The following is a 13,296-nucleotide window of genomic DNA, read 5'->3' as shown; positions in this document are numbered from 1 at the left end:
TGACATCTAGCTAACAAGGGCTCTAGCTTGCTACCATATTTAAGAAGTAGAATAGTACAATGGACAAGGCTAAGAATTTACATATGGACAGATTTGGGTTTATTGGGGAAAATACACTGGGGAAACACACTAAGCACGGGTGGCTGCGACCAGCGTACTAAGCGCGGCGGAGAGCAGCTACCCAATGTCCGAGGTCAGGAGCACAAGCTGGGAGGATCCCATGCCCGAAGAGCAGCGGCCAAGAGGAGTTACCCCACGTCTGAGGCCAGGGGTGGTGGCCGGGAGGAGCCACTCCACACTCAAGGCCAGGGGCAGCAGTCAGGAGGAGTAACCCCACGCCTGAGGCCAGGGGCAGCGGCGGGAGGACCAACCCCACGTCCAAGGAGCGGTAGCTATGCAGGCACAGGAGGGCCTAGAGGCGCTATCCCACGCTGAAGGTCAGGAAGGGCTGTGGTGAGGAGATACCCCTCATTCAAGGTAAGGAGCAGCAGCTGCGCTTTGCTGGAACAGCCATGAAGAGATACTCCATGCCCAAGGTAAGAGAAACCCAAGTAAGACGGTAGGTGTTGCAAGAGGGCATCAGAGGGCAGATACACTGAAACCATATTCATAGAAAACTAGTCAATCTAATCACACTAGGACCACAGCCTTGTCTAACTCAATGAAAGTAAGCCGTGCCTGTGGGGCAACCCAAGACAGGCGGGTCATGGTGGAGAGATCTGACAGAATGTGGTCCACTGGAGAAGGGAATGGCAAACCACTTCAGTATTCTTTACTTGAGAACCCCATGAACAGTATGAAAAGGCAAAATGATAGGGTACCGAAAGAGGAACTCCCCAGGTCAGTAGGTGCCCAATATGCTACTGGAAATCAGTGGAGAAATAATTCCAGAAAGAATGAAGGGATGAAGCCAAAGCAAAAACAGTACCCCACTGTGTATGTGACTGGTGATAGAAGCAAGGTCTGCTGCTGTAAAGAGCAATATTGCATAGGAACCTGGAATGTCAGGTCCATGAATCAAGGCAAATTGGAAGTGGTCAAACAGGAGATGGCAAGAGTGAACATCGACATTTTAGGAATCAGCTAACTAAAATGGACTGGAATGGGTGAATTTAACTCAGATGACCATTATATCTATTACTGCGGGCAGGAATCCCTCAGAAGAAATGGAGTAGCCATCATGGTCAGCAAAAGAGTCCGAAATGCAGTACTTGGATGCAATCTCAAAAACGACAGAATGGTCTATTCGTTTCCAAGGCAAGCCATTCAATATCACAGTAATCCAAGTCTATGCCCCAACCAGTAACGCTGAAGAAGCTGAAGTTGAACGGTTCTATGAAGACCTACAAGACCTTTTAGAACTAACACCAAAAACAGATGTCCTTTTCATCATAGGGGACTGGAATGCACAAGTAGGAAGTCAAGAAACACCTGGAGTAACAGGCAAATTTGGCCTTGGAATACGGAATGAAGCATGACAAAGACTAAGAGTTTTGCCAAGAAAATTCACTGGTCATAACAAACACTCTCTTCCAACAACACAAGAGAAGACTCTACACATGGACATCACCAGATGGTCAACACCAAAATCAGATTGATTATATTCTTTGCAGCCAAAGATGGAGAAGCTGTATACAGTCAACAAAAACAAGACCAGGAGCTGACTGTGGCTCAGATCATGAAGTCCTTATTTCCAAAATCAGACTGAAATTGAAGAAAGTAGGGAAAACCACTAGACCATTCAGGTATGACCTAAATCAAATCCCTTATGATTATACAGTGGAAGTGAGAAATAGATTTACGGGCTTAGATCTGATAGAGTGCCTGATGAACTATGGAATGAGGTTCATGACATTGTACAGGAGACAGGGATCAAGACCATTCCCATAGAAAAGAAATGCAAAAAAGCAAAATGGCTGTCTGGGGAGGCCTTACAAATAGCTGTGAAAAGAAGAGAAGTGAAAAGCAAAGAAGAAAAGGAAAGATATAAACATCTGAATGCAGAGTTCCAAAGAAAAGCAAGAAGAGATAAGTAAGCCCTCCTCAGTGATCAATGCAAAGAAATAGAGGAAAACAACAGAATGGGAAAGACTAGTGATCTCTTCAAGAAAATTAGAGATACCAAGGGAATATTTCATGCAAAGATGGGCTCGATAAAGGACAGAAATGGTATGGACCTAACAGAAGCAGAAGATATGAAGAAGAGGTGGCAAGAATACACAGAAGAACTGTACAAAAAAGATCTTCATGACCCAGATAATCACAATGGTGTGATCACTGATCTAGAGCCAGACATCCTGGAATGTGAAGTCAAGTGGGCCTTAGAAAGCATCACTACGAACAAAGCTAGTGGAGGTGATGGAATTCCAGTTGAGCTATTTCAAATCCTGAAAGACGATGCTGTGAAAGTGCTGCACTTAATATGCCAGCAAATTTGGAAAACTCAACAGTGGTCACAGGACTGGAAAAGGTCAGTTTTCATTCCAATCCCAAAGAAAGGCAATGCCAAAGAATGCCCAAACTACCGCACAATTGCACTCATCTCACATGCTAGTAAAGTAATACTCAAAATTCTCCAAGCCAGGCTTCAGCAATACGTGAACCATGAACTTCCTGATGTTCAAGATGGTTTTAGAAAAGGCAGAGGAATCAGAGATCAAATTGCCAACATCCACTGGATCATGGAAAAAGCAGGAGAGTTCCAGAAAAACATGTATTTCTGCTTTATTGACCATGCCAAAGCCTTTGAATATGTGGATCACAATAAACTGTGGAAAATTCTGAAAGAAATGGGAATACCAGACCACCTCACCTGCCTCTTGAGAAATCTGTATGCAGGTCAGGAAGCAACAGTTACAACTGGACATGGAACAACAGACTGGTTCTAAATAGGAAAAGGAGTACGTCAAGGCTGTATATTGTCACCCTGCTTATTTAACTTCTATGCAGAGTACATCATGAGAAACGCTGGACTGGAAGAAGCACAAGCTGGAATCAAGATTGCTGAGAGAAATATCAATAACCTCAGATATGCAGATGACACCAGCCTTATGGCAGAAAGTGGAGAGGAACTATAAAGCCTCTTGATGAAAGTGAAAGAGGAGAGTGAAAAAGTTGGCTTAAAGCTCAACATCCAGAAAACGAAGATCATGGCATCTGGTCCCATCACTTCATGGGAAATAGATGGGGAACCAGTGGAAACAGTGTCAGACTTTATTTTTCTGGGCTCCAAAATCACTGCAGATGGTGACTGCAGCCATGAAATTAAAAGACGCTTACTCCTTGGAAGAAAAGTTATGTCCAACCTAGATAGCATATTCAAAAGCAGAGACATTACTTTGCCAACAAAGGTCCATCTAGTCAAGGCTATGGTTTTTCTGTGGTCATGTATGAATGTGTGAGTTGGACTGTGAAGAAGGCTGAGAGCCGAAGAATTGATGCTTTTGAACTGTGGTGTTGGAGAAGACTCTTGAGGGTCCCTTGGACTGCAAGGAGATCCAACCAGTCCATTCTGAAGGAGATCAGCCCTGGAATTTCTTTGGAGGGAATGATGCTGAAGCTGAAACTCCATTACTTTGGCCACCTCATGCAAAGGGTTGACTCACTGGAAAAGACTCTGATGCTGGGAGGGATTGGGGGCAGGAGGAGAAGGGGACGACAGAGGATGAGATGGCTGGATGGCATCACTGATTCGATGGATGTGAGTCTGAGTGAACTCCGGGAGTTGGTGATGGACAGGGAGGCCCGGTGTGCTGTGATTCATGGGGTCACAAAGAGTCGGACATAACTGAGCGACTGAACTGAACTGACACTGGGGAAAATATACCTTGCACCCAGTACTGTATATGTCTGCCTTCATTTTTGTGGCCTCACAGCATGTGGGAGGTCAGTTCTCCCCCTGGAGATGGAACTCACATCCCTTGTATGGAAACTTGAGTCTTAACCATGACTGCCGTTGTTCTGTCACTAAGTTGTGTCCAGCTCTTTGCAACTCCATGGACTGAAGTACATCAGCCTTCCCTGTCCTTCACTATCTCCCAGAGTTTGCTCAGACTCATGTCCATTGAGTTGGCGATGCCATCCAACCATCTCATCCTCTCTTGCCTTCCTTCTCATCCTGCCTTCAATCTTTCCCAGCATCAGGGTCTTTTCCAAGGAGTCGGCTTTTCATACCAGGTGGCCAAAGTTGTGGAGCTTCAGCTGTAGCATCAGTCCTTCCAATGAATATTCAGGGTTGATTTCCTTTAGAATTGACTCATTTGATCTCCTTGCTGTCCAAGGGAGTCTCAAAGGTCTTCTCCAGTACCACAATTAAAAAGCATCAATTTTTCAATGCTCAACCTTCTTTATGATCCAATTCTAACCATTGGACAGCCAGGGAAGTCCCTATGTCTGCCTTCATTGGTTTAAAGCACTCTAATTTCCATGAGGGATTACTTTTCCCTCAGTGTTTAGGGTCTTCTGGGTTGCTTAATCAAGGTGGCCTACCCCTGCCCAGTCTTGAGACTAAGCTAGGCCAGGTAACTGATGCTGGCTTATCCTTGCTTTACACCCAAGGTGATCATTCAAAGTACCGTAGATGCTCTGAGTAGACTGTTAAGCTGTTCTTAGAGTCTTCTTGTAGGGGCTTCCTAGGTGGTGCTAGTGGCAAAGAATCCGCCTGCCAATGCTGGAGACATAAGAGATGCAGGTTTGATCCCTGGCTCAGGAAGATCCTCTGGAGAAGGCCATGGCAGCCCACTCCAGTATTCTTGCCTGGAGAATCCCATGGACAGAGGAACCTGGTGGGCTACAGTCCATGGGGTTGCAAATATAAGCTGCAAATATATAAAGCACGGTCACTGAGTCTAGATCTGCTCAGTTAAAAATCACATATTTCCTTTTTTATTGCTATTTATTCATGTTTGATGTTTCTTCTATTTAAACTGATTGAAGTTTTTTGTGTGTGTGAGTGTGTGTTTTATTTTTTTTTAATCTGTTTAGGCCAAGCCACTCGGCTTGCAGAGTCTTAGTCCCCAACCAGGGACTGACTCTGGCCCTCAGCAATTAAAGTACAGAGTCCTAACCACTGGACCACCAGGGAATTCCTTAAACCAATTGTTTTTAATCTTTTATTTTTTTCAGGGCCATAAGACTCTTTGAGGATATGATGAAAACTATGAATCTTCTCCCTAGAAAAATGCATATTAACATTACATTTTGCTTATACCAGGTTAAAAACTTCTGTTGTAAGCTCAAAAACTCTCTTTTCCCAGTTTGAGTAGAAAACAATCTGACTGATTGTAAGCACGATTTCTGATTAGGACAAAGTAGCTTTTCCAGGGCCTCCCTAAGGTTTTGCATTGTTTTTTTTTTTTTTTTTTTTCTTCCTGGTTCTTCAGAGCTAGAAATTATTTGAATTAGGTTTTTTTTTCAAATCAACTTGAATAAAGTTTGGTTTTCAGGAGATGGGCCTGGCTGAGAAAAAGAGCCCTCTTTGTAATAGTCTTACTGAAGCAGGCAAATGGAGGTATCCTGCCCTGGTTTTTGTCATTATCCTTTTACAATTTTTTCCTCTGTCCACTCTAGAAGATGGGCAGTGTGCATATCTGTATGCCCACACTGGTTCACAGTATAGACCACTCAGACACTTTCATACAACATACAAAAAAATTACAAGACAAAGCAAGTTGCCTTCCCTCCTTCTACATGCAAACCTTGCTGTTGTTTTTTCATGACCTCTTCCCCCTTAATGGCTGTCCTTGCATGTTCCCCTTTAATTTTTCTTTGGATAAAGGGGAAGAAGAAGGGCTTATGGCCCTTACCCCCAGTGTGTGCTTCTAGTGTCATGCTTAAAGGCAAGGATAGGTCCTCTGGTAAAGTTCCAGTGTTTACATACCTCCAATCCCATCTTCAAAGCCATCCTTCATACTGTCACCATTGCACGACTTCACTAAAGACTTATTAGGTCTGTATTACAGGTATAAAGACAAGTTTTGACTATAATGGAGATTACAGTCTACTACAAGAGGGCTTTTTTTTTTTAACAAATAAAGATGTATATATTTAAGGTGATGTTTTAATATATGTACACACTGTGGAATGCTTACCACAATCAAACTATGTAACATATCCATCACCTCCCATAGTTACTGTGTGTGTGTGCACGTGTGGGTGTGTGTGCATGTGTGCACTTCTGTGTGTGTGATTACCCTTGAGATCTACTCTTCTAGCAAATTTCAAGTATATAATATATTCTTATTAACTATAATCGCCATGATCCCTGGGCAGGAAAATCCTCTGAAGAAGTAAATGGCAACCCACTCCAGTATTCTTGCCTGGAGAATCCCATGGGCAGAGGAACCTGGTGGGCTACAGTCCACGGGATTGCAAGAGTGGGACACAACTTAGCGACTAAACTACCACCACCATCACCACATAGTCACTCTGCTGTACATAAGGTCTCTAGAACTTATTCATTTTATAACTGAAGGTTTGTACCCTTTGATCAATATCTCCACATTTCCCTACTCCCCAACTTTGGCTAACCACTACTCTATTCAGGGAAGTATTTTTTAAAAGGTCTGTTAGTCATTTTTCAGCTCAAAAACCTTCAGAGACTCGATAATGGCTACAGAATCCTTAGCGTGCTAATCTAGGTACACCATGAGTTTACCTTTTTGGTTCATCCTCCTTCCTCTCCCTTCATGCACTATCTGTACAGACACACTGAACTTCAGATCAGAGAATGTGGTACAAAACTGGTGCTTCTCTGCTAATGTGGTTTTCTGAATGTGCTCACCTGAATCCTAAACTCAGTAGTACACAGTAGGTGCTCAATAAAACCTTGTCTCAATCAGCGGAATGAATGAACACAACAGTGGAGGTGAGTGGTTTAAGGATTAAAGCTAGTGGCAAAGAAGGTACAACTCAACATTAGGAACCAAGCATTGGGGTTAGACTCAGGATAATTGGGTTTTTATTTGGCGTTTACAGAGCAGAACACGGTTGAGTTTCTCCACTAATACACAGCTCACCCATTGTACACTGCAGTTTCATCAGAGAAGGAAATAGAGATTACCAGGAAATGATCAGGAAATAGGGTACTGCTGCTGCTGCTAAGTCGCTTCAGTCGTGTCCGACTCTGTGCGACCCGATGGACGGCAGCCCACCAGGCTCCCTTGTCCCTGGGATTCTCCAAGCAAGAATACTGGAGTGGGTTGCCATTTCCTTCTCTGAAATAGGGTATGGTTAGATTTAAATATGAGTTCATCTTACATTCAACTAGGTGGAAACAAAGAGAAACTATAAGACAATGCAAAGACCTAGTGCAAAGACCTAGTGCTTTGATACCCACTCCAGTGTTCTTGCCTGGAAAATCCCAGGGACGGGGGAGCCTGGTGGGCTGCCGTCTCTGGGGTTGCACAGAGTCAGACACGACTGAAGTGACTTAGCAGCAGCAGTGCTTTGATAAGCATAAAAGTAATTATTTGTTGGTTGTTAATTTCATATATATGATGCACCTGGTAATTTAACTGGTAACACAGAGCAAAAATGTAATTCCTGGGGTCACTGCCAAGGCTCGTGAGAAGCCCAAGAGGACCTGAGAGAAGAGCTCTCAAAAGAGTCTCCATCTTTTTCATGCAGTGATCACTGCTCTCACCACTTTAAATCTTTCTCTTCAAGCCTTTATCGCTGGAGTTGCCATAGCTCCTGTTTCTGTGACTCTGTCTAGCCCCCACCCCTTTCAGTAGGCCAATCACTACCTATAAATCTTTTCACTGGCATCCGGGGTCTCTTAGGCAACAATGCGTGGTCTCTTGATTGGCCGGGACATCCTAGAGGGCTGGCTTCAAAATTGGGAGCAGGGACAAAAAGGAAAATTGGGAGTGCCCAGAGGGTGGGAAAGACCACCATCTCTCAATATAATGCTAGGACGAAGATGCAGCCAGTCCTGAAACAAATAGCATGAAATGCCCCCATTCAAGCCGTAAGCATGTTTCAAATCAAGCCAACCTACTGAGCATGCCCACTTACTTCGTTCTGGTCACTCCGTTCTGGTCACTTCGTTCTGGTCACTCCAGGGTTCTGAAACATAAACTCCGTTTCTCCGGGTTTTTAGAGTGGCCAACAAGTTGCAGGAAAAACAATTCTGGAGAGGTTCAGTGAAAGAATAGCACCTGCACACACGAAGTGGAAGAACGTGGGAAAATTGCCCAACACACAAACTCAGCAATGCTTCAACATGAATTTTAATTTATTGGGTTAAGGAATTCAGGCCGACTAACAGATACACCAGGGAACCAGCAGATGGCATGCCTGAATAAGGATAACTCCAAATTTGGGAAATTTTATGATCTGGTCTAATTTAATTAATTAAATTTATGAAGCATCTACCATGTAATGAGAGGCAGAGTGAGAATGCAAGAATAAAAAAGAAATCTAATGAGGATTTGAAAATGCAATGTAGAAATAACTACTGTGATAGAACTATAAACTAATGCTGGAGAAAAACATTTCAGAAGGGACATCTGGGAAGTGTAAAACAGTTCTTATGGGCAGCAGCTAACCAAATTAAAAAAAGAAGACTTTTCTCATTATTTCACGTTCTCTAAAATACATAAAAATGTACTCTCTTCCAAGGTAAATAAATGTAAACCCTATGTTTATATTGTTTCATTGTTTTGAAATAGGCAGCATTCGTGTATCTCCCATTTAAAAAGAAAATGAAAAGTAAAGCGCATAGAGGTTGCTGCTTTCTTTAGAGTTGACAAAGGATCAAAGTGGTCAAATTGAAATTAGAACTTATGTTGTCTGAATTCCAGCCCAGTGGTTTTAAGTATGGCTGTATGTTTTATGATCAGGTTGTAAGTAAAATGAATAAACAAAGACTTTTGCAGGGGTGGAGGCCTGGGAGAGATAAGTAGATGCAATACTAAATTACCATGTATTACCAGTTAACATGGATGGTTTCAAAATGGGTTCATCCAGAAAAAGACCAGTTTTAACAACTCTCTTGGAGACTGTTGGGTCTCGGTGAAGTTCCTCCTCATTAAAGACTTTCTATTGGTGGTTATAACATTGAATGAAAGAAAGATGGGATTAAAGAGAGTCTGACACTTTATTCCTGCTAGATCTGAATATTTTTATCCCTGAAAATAAGGTCCCTTTCATTGATCCTCTCATCTAGCATCCTCTGGACCTCTCCTTGTTCAGCCCTTCATCAGTGTGACTACTGATCCCCCAATGAACACCACCATTCACATTGTGTTCGCGGTGAGCACATTGGCTCAATGTCCTTGAAAATTTAACATTACTTTCATTTAAAATTTTTAAAAATTCCTTTTAAAAATATTTATTTGGCTGCACTGCATATTAGTTGCAGCACACAAGATATTTGATCTTTAGCTGAAGTTTGTGGGATCTAGTTCCCAGTTGTTCTTCAGTCGCTAAGTCATGTTTGACTCTGAAACCCTGCAGCACGCCAGGCTTCCCTGTCTTTCACTAGTTCCCAGACCAGGGATTAAACCTAGGTCCTCTGCATTGGGAGGGTGGAATGTTAGTTACTGGACTACCAGGGAAGCCCCTCAACATTATTTTTAAAGGAAACATTTCAACCATAAAGAAAAGTTTACAGACTTGCCTAAGAAACACCCTTTTCTCCCTGCAGAGATTTTTTTAACATGTTAACATTTTGTTTCCTGTGTGTGATTAACAGTTGAAGCCTCTTTTACATGCTGCCCAGATCTCATTTCCCACCCTGCCTGCCTAGAGGCATCCACTGTCATGAAATTAGTGTGCTGCCTACTTGTCCACTTTTTATGCTTATTATATATACATGCTTGGCCTTATAAACAGTGTGACTGTTTTAAAGAGCTATCATAATTTACGTACTTTGTAGTTTGCTTCTTTCACTCAGTGGTCTATTTCTGAGATGTGATCATGATGATACATTCAATGATAATTTCTACATCATTCCCACCTCCCACTAGGAGCCAAAATATGTTCTATGCCTGACAGTTTTCACAAGACCATGTGTAAATTGCATAAAAATGTGAGAGCAGCACATCTCTAGAGGGTCTGAAGGTACAAGGGATCTAGAAGTGCCTGAAGCAGGTCCACACTGATTTTCATAAATGCTCTTAGCTGCTTCACTCACCCTCAGTAGAGGCAGGGTTGGCTCCACAAGACACAATGACTTTATAAGAATCAGCCTAAGGATCAACCTTACTTTTTTTTTTAAAAAAGTATTACTGCATTAGTATTTATCAATGAAATTGAAAATGTCATTTCAGATCCCTTTTATAATGCAATTCCCATAGCTCATCTTCTGATGTTAAACTATATTTATGACTGTCTAAGCTCAGTATTTATTATCATTTAGGGAGCACCTGTAAAAAAGATTGTTTCACTGGTGGCTCAAACAGTAAAGAATCTGGCTGCAATGCAGGAGATCTGGGTTCCACCCCAGGGTCGGGAAGATCCCCTGGAGAAGGGAATGGCAATCCACTCCAGTATTCTTGCCTGGAGAAGTCCATGGACAGAGGAGCCTGGTGGGCTACAGTCCATTGGATCACAAAGAGTCGGACACGACTGAGGGACTAACACTTCCACTTTTCTTTGTATAAAATAGCTGCCTATAATTAAAGATGCCACAGAGATGTGTCCCAAGGGTTTGGACAAACCACAGATTATATAGCTGTTTTTGGTCAGTCTCCTAACATGGGGTGGCAAAGATTCAGAAAGAAGATTATATTAAAATACACCATCTTAACCAAGTGTACAGTTGAATAACGTTAAGTACAGTCATACTATGCTACAAGATCAAAGTATTTCTTTAAGTCCTGTATGCTACCATAGAACAAAATGATGCCTGTGAAGTCTAGGCTGAAAAGGGAGGAAAAGGAAGAGAAAGGAAGGTAGGTAAAATGATGGAGGCAAAGGTAACAGCTTTGGCTTGGAATGAGTGAATCCAGACCCAGCTGTTAAAACGCTGCCTGGCTTTGGCTAAGTCTTTTTAACCTTTCTGGACAGTTCTTTTCCACGTCTGAATAATGAGAGGCTAGGTTTAGATGATTTCTAAGGAATATTTAAGTTCTGAAATAGCTTATGTAGAAAAAAAAATTACTTATGAAGAAAAAGAGAGAAGAAACATTTCCCAAAGAACAGAAGATGGGGAATGCCACCAATAACCTCAAGCCCCACCTGCTCACTAAAGTGGGTGTTGGTAAAGAGGGTATCTGCTCTGCTGCTTCACCCTGGAGCTCTGCAATATGAAAGCTGACTACCTCTATCTGCACCCAGTACCACTCTCAGCACCCGCCTCTTAACCAATTCCAATCCCCGGGTCCCCATGGGGCACGCTGGTTCTCGAAACAGGTTTTGGTGGTCTCGCAATAATAGCGTTCCAGGCTTGAGTGATGAGAGTCGCTGCACTGTCTCAGCAGGGAAGGGAGGGAGAGCTTTGCAAAGGGGACTGCCGGCATTTAAGAAAAGCTTCCAGAGCTTGGAACGATTCCGCCGGAGCAGGACAGGGCCAGGCATCAGCCTCGGGGCGAGGTAAAGAACAACGAAACCTGCAGACGGGTATCCAAAAGCTGGGCTCAAAATTGGAGCACTCTGTCGAGCGTGCGCAGCGCGCCTGCGCCGTACGTGCGTGCGCATGCTCCTCGCCCCCCGCGCCGGGCCGCGCGCCCCGGCGATCGCCAAAGATCGCTGTACCTCCGAGGCGCACGGCGGCGGTCCTCGCTGGCTCCCTTTACCTCATGGATCTGAGGCCGCCCCCGGCCGGCGCCTCAGCCCCCTGGGAGCCCGGCCCCGCGGTGTGAGGTGAGCCCCGGGTCGTGCAGGCCCCTTCCCGTCAGGCTCAGCGGGAAAAGGGCTCGGGAGTGGGGACTGAGGAGATGCCGCCGCGGCTGCCCGCTCCTCGGTCTAACCCTGTGCCAAAGAGCCACCAGCAGCCGCGGCACCTCCTCCTCAGGGATCGTTATTCTCGTCGCCGCCAAAACAAAAGCCTTGGGCGCCGCGCTGTGGAGGGGTGTCTCGGGGCTTTCTCGGGGTGGGCTGCGGGCCGGCGGGGGAGCCCGAGTTTGGGGCTGGGCGCTGAGGCGGACCGATGCGCGCGGACTGGGTTAACCCTCTCGGTCCCGAGCCCGCGCCTGCGCTCTGCGCTAGGCGCAGCCCTGGGGCTCGGTCGGCGCCGCGGGGGCGTGTGGCGCTCCCGGGCCGCTGGGGGCTGTGGGTGGAGCACGCGACCGCTGGCCGGGAGGACAATGCACCGAGGGCTGGGTGCGGAGGCGCGGGGGCGTCGGGGCTTCTGGACTGCTTCCCGTTTCTACTCCTGAAAATTGTCCCCTCTCCTCCCTCCCATCAGCTTTGCAAAGTCTGCATATTCCTCCTCGAGGCTTCCCCCTCTGCCCCCTTGGATGCTCCGTGTGTTTGCCCTGGGGTAACGTGGGGAGGTTCATCCATACCCTCTGAAATAAGGTGCTGTTAAACATTTCAAGACATTTTTAACATCTTCCTAGAGGCCTTTTTCAGAATTAGATGCCTTACTCAATAAGAGAAAAAGGGGTGTTTTTTTCTTTCTTTCTTAAAAGAACAAAAGCAAATGCCACTAATTTAGGCAGAGGAGTCAACTCGAAGTTGGAAAATATCTAGGAAGGACAAAATGTCTGGCTTTTGGCCCAGAATAAATGAAATTTTAAATTTTGGTTCCCTTCCGAGTGTAGGCAGACAGAGCAGCAGAGCAGACCAGCAGCTATAGAAATAAATGACTGCTCTATACGGTTGGTCAAACAAGATCTTATTTTATAGAAGTAGTTTGGAGAGACCTGTAATGTTTATGTACGGGAATTGGGTTACTTGGTAAAGCCAATACCGCAGGAGCAAGGAAACAAAGACTTGACAAGGGGGATGTTACCTCCCTCTTGAGCCGCCTTTTAGCTTTTAGTGGTGTGCTGAAAAGGGGTAGATAAATCCGTAGTTGGACTACAGCCTACCAGGCTTCTCCATCCATGGGATTTTCCAGGCAAGAATACTGGAGTGGGGTGCCATTGCCTTCTCCAAGTTCTGTTTTTAAGAACCATTTACTCCTCAAGATAATGCTTTCCATCCGTATTTTTAAGCAAATCAGTATCTTCTTTTTCCTCCATAAGAAGGAAAAAAAAAAAAAAAAAGTGTTTGTTTCAAGTACCAAACCACAACATAGAGGTAATAAGATAGGAAAGTGATGTAAAAGCTTAAGTGGGCAAGCTTGCAAGGATAGAGCTGAGAATAAAAGATAATTGAGATTCTTCTTACAGTGTTGCCTTTTAT

General features: G+C 44.4%; 1 pseudogene; it reads left to right on the top strand.

Moving 5' to 3' along the window:
• The first annotated feature begins 11,123 nt into the window (after positions 1-11,123).
• The window catches only part of LOC107132450 (frizzled-3-like), a 37,471-nt pseudogene continuing 35,298 nt past the window's right edge, over positions 11,124-13,296 (top strand).

The sequence above is a fragment of the Bos taurus genome, chromosome 5 (assembly GCF_002263795.3).
Source record: "Bos taurus isolate L1 Dominette 01449 registration number 42190680 breed Hereford chromosome 5, ARS-UCD2.0, whole genome shotgun sequence".
NCBI classification, from domain to species: domain Eukaryota; kingdom Metazoa; phylum Chordata; class Mammalia; order Artiodactyla; family Bovidae; genus Bos; species Bos taurus.
This window is presented reverse-complemented; position numbering and strand designations above follow the sequence as displayed.